Below are 4218 nucleotides of genomic sequence, written 5' to 3' on the forward strand. Positions count from 1 at the left end.
GGCATGGATGTAGGTTGGCACAGCAGCGGCCATGACCATGGAGGTTGGCAAAATCTTGCATTAATCCATGATGATTATCCTATATCATCTCAGCTTTATGATCACTCCATTACATTTGGTATCAGAGCTCTTAGCTTAGATGTTGATGTTTTGGATTAGAGATGATTAGGGCTTTATCAATTTTAGATTAATGCTTTTACATAGTTTTTAAAATTTTTTTGATTCTATTTTGAGTGGATTAGCAATGGGATTAATGGTAATCATTTTTAGATATATGCTAATCACAAATTTCAAAAACCCTAATTCTTGCATATATTTGAGAGAATCTTGATTTTTGAATTAAGGTTTTCAACTATTTTCAAAGTGATTTGCTTGGATCTCTTTCATCAAATCTATTCATAGACCTTAGCTTCCTTTTATATTTGCCTAGTTTGGGAAATCTTGGCAGTCTTAGAGGATATTGAAGGTTGCTTTGCAGATTTTGGTGAAGTTCTTATCAAAGTTGTGTAGTAGATCTATGCAAAGTTGCTAGAGAAAGTTGGTATAGTTCCAGTTGTGTAGCAGATCTATGCAAAGTTGCTATGCAGAGTATTGTTTACAATTTTGTTGGTGCAAATTTATAAAGAAATGTAAAGATAGCATAGAAATCAAATCTTAAAACAACATTGAGTGGTTCCTGATTAAACCTTTCACTTTTTCACCGTTTTCTTATTGCAAGGAATCCATGTTGTGTAAACAATTTGCCAAGAAAGATTAGAGAGGATAAAACACTTGGATTGTAAGCAAAATATGCCAAGATTAAATTAGTTTGGATTTAATCAAAGTGATTAAATCTAGTTTAGATTTAATCAAAGTGATTAAGAACAAATCTTGTAAACCTTTAAGGAATTAGCATGATTTTCTTATAAATATTGAAAAAGGTTGCATCACACTTGATGATTAAAGTGGAATCTTGCTTCAATTTAATGGTTTCCTACAAATCTTATTCTTCTTGTGCTAATTTTGATGAGATGAGATGAGCTTAGACTACAACCATTACGTATAAAGTACAACATGCAAAGTAAGGCTTAGGTGTGGTGGCTTAGAAACAAGGTTATAGTTGACTAAGCTTCATTAATAGTGAGAACAACAAGATTGCAAGGTCTTGAATAGGAAGCTATCAAGGCCAACAAAAAAGATCTCATTGGGTATCGAACCCAAACCACTAGAAGGCTAGTGTGCACCTTAGACCACAAGACCCAACGACTGTTAGGGAAAGACAAACATCATTAGTTGACTTACAATCCATAAGGGTGTGGAGCAAGTAGCATAATATATTATGGTAACAAGATACAAGGGGTCAACTAACAGAAGACCATAACTCAGACTAAATCACCATACACATGTATGAGAGAAGATGTAAGCTTGAGTGTAAGATTTTAGCCGAATCATGCAAGAAGATTGATTGACAGAAACACTTGCTAAACAATAACATTGAGGACTTGACCTTGTCTAAGACCCAATCATATTTGAAGCCTAAGAGGCAAGAGCATACAATACCCACTGTGACTAAATGTAAACAAAGACACAAGCTAAGTAAAAGCAAACATAGTTTTGAACAAGGACTGATCTCACGGGGCTGCATGCTTCATCAACAAGCTAAGGATTCAGTGTGGGAGATAGTGGGCCTTTGTATTCAACGAGAGGCTACAAACATGCCTAGTATGAAGGAATTTCTTTGGTTTCATCACCACCTTCTCCACTCAAAATTCCACTTTAACGACAGCTCCGTATGCCACAGCCTCATCTGGGTTGGCACCCTTGATGGGTTCCTTCCCATCACAGTAGTTCCACCTGCAAAACTGAAAGTAGTGTATGCAGTGGTAAACCAATGATATTTTGACAAGAAAGAACATAGCCCTTGTGTAGTAGCCACTCAAGGAGAAACGACACAGTAGAGAAAGATGGCCTACATCTTGGCATGGAAACGATGCTTTGTGATTTCTTACAAGTCAAGCACATAGATTTGAATAATAGTCTAGAAGACAAACTAGCGCAAGGACGCAAGCCAAGAAATTGGATTAGACAGCCCTATCCATGACTTCTTCTACATCAATCCCCCAATTCAAATCACTCTAGACAAGGAATGAGGGATGGAAAGTAGTGGGGCAAATCAATCTTAATGGATCAAAGAGATGAACTTTTGAAAATAGCTAAGAAGGTAGCGGAAGGAAAAATCCTAAAAAGCATCACAAGCTCATAGGGGTGAGAGGAACATACCAACTAGGATCCATAGGACGATTCGGGCTACATTAAAATTGAAGACATGCTAAAACCTTTGATTCACATCACTTTAGACAAGAGACAAAAATTAGTGGTGGCAGATCAATCTTGATGGAGGATCAAATAGATAAACTCTTAGAAATGGCCAAGAAGGTAGTGGAAGGATGATACAAGCCAAGACCTAAATCAATGAACCCCTTCCAAGAAGGTAGTGGAAGGATGATACAAGCCAAGGCCTAAATCAATGAACCCCTTTGAAAGAACTGCAAGAATACCCTAACCCAATGAGGAGGTCTTGAGGTTAGAAGTGGTGCAACCGATCAAACTAGAAATAGAGGTACTTCCATGACTAATCTTATTGTTTCCACGTGGGATAACTTTGACTAGGTGACTTGGCACTATACCATCACTCATTTCAAAACAAAAGACACGACCACTCACGAGACGATGACCTTCCAATATATTTTCTGGTCCATTGTGATAGACTATCATTATTGCTCTCCAATTAGCTCCCGCCTCATTGGCCATAAAGCCATAAAAGTTTGGTTTATGAAAGCCTTTGTGCACCATAACATCATTGATCATCTCCCAGAATAGAACGTGTACCATTGTGTTTTCTTTTATTTTGCAAGAAGCAATTATCATAAGCTCTTGCAAGTTGCATGCCATCATATAACAATTTTAAAAAAGTTGTAAAGAAGTTCATTATTTTATGGACTTTTACAAGACCATATTATACCTTGGATCACATACATGTGCAGCCATTGTTGTCCATCCCTGCACATGCCTGACATGATCAAAACAAACTTAAGCCCTTTTTAAATCACCGTCTCCTATTTGATGCATATGATTCACTAACTCTAAACCTGATTTTGCGAGCCCTGTGGTGGTTGACATTTTAAACATGTAACACCACTCCGACTCATCCAAAACTTGCTCAGAAAATTGACTACCATGGAAGAACTCAAAAGCACATTGTCTCTTCAAATCTAGGATACTAGACTCTACACCTTGCACTATATCATTAATTCTAGAAGCACATACCATCCTCCTGAATCTACAAGAGAATGGGAAAACTTAACAATTTATATAAAATTATGTTAAGAAGCATAATCATACAATAATCAAATCAATATGGAGTTCAATTTCCTTTGACATTAAATTAGGGGATGCACGTGTTCCAATAATAGAGACAACTCCATGTTACTAATATATGATCCATCCCTCATATGTTTTCTAACAACTGTGTCCAATACAAGTTATTTTGTGATATCCATTTGTATCTTCCTTGGACCCCCTATAGCAACCTCTGAAATTGCTTCTTGCACAAGTTCTCTTATCTTTTGCAATGCTAGCCTTAATGTGTCCCTTTGCACCTCATGTAAATGTTTCCCCTGATGTATCATCAATTTTACTCATATACAGGTCATCAAGCATACAATAGTACACTGTAGCATAACACGTGCTTCTGCATATAGGTTTGGTCTTACAGTAGAAACAAGCTAGAGAGCCATGTCCATCCGATGTTAAGCCAAGCATGGGAAGCTTTTATGTTATCTTTCCTATTATTTTAAAAAATACAAAGTCTCAATAAATACTTTTATCAATCAATGTTTGAAGAAATTGAACTAAGGTATAAAGCTTACCAATCCATGATGTTCTATTCGCATCGGTGTGTCATTCATAGCCATGCTTCCACACAAGAGATAAGTGCACTCAAATAATCCCCCCACAAGAACTCTTTTGTACTACAGTGAGAAACTTTACGTGACTCTCCACAAGTTTCACCTAAAAATGGCCACCATCATGTTCTTACTCCATTCCTTGCATTGGTGAGACTGATGGAAGCCACATTGCCATTGTAAATTTGTGGAATCTCTTCCAATTTGTCAATATGTATGCATGCTAATAACATTCTGTGAAGAACACTTGCATGAGATTCCTCAGATAGTAAGT

This window comes from Cibotium barometz, chromosome 39, assembly GCF_041138505.1.
Source record: "Cibotium barometz isolate CiBa-2024 chromosome 39, ASM4113850v1, whole genome shotgun sequence".
In the NCBI taxonomy this organism is placed as follows: domain Eukaryota; kingdom Viridiplantae; phylum Streptophyta; class Polypodiopsida; order Cyatheales; family Cibotiaceae; genus Cibotium; species Cibotium barometz.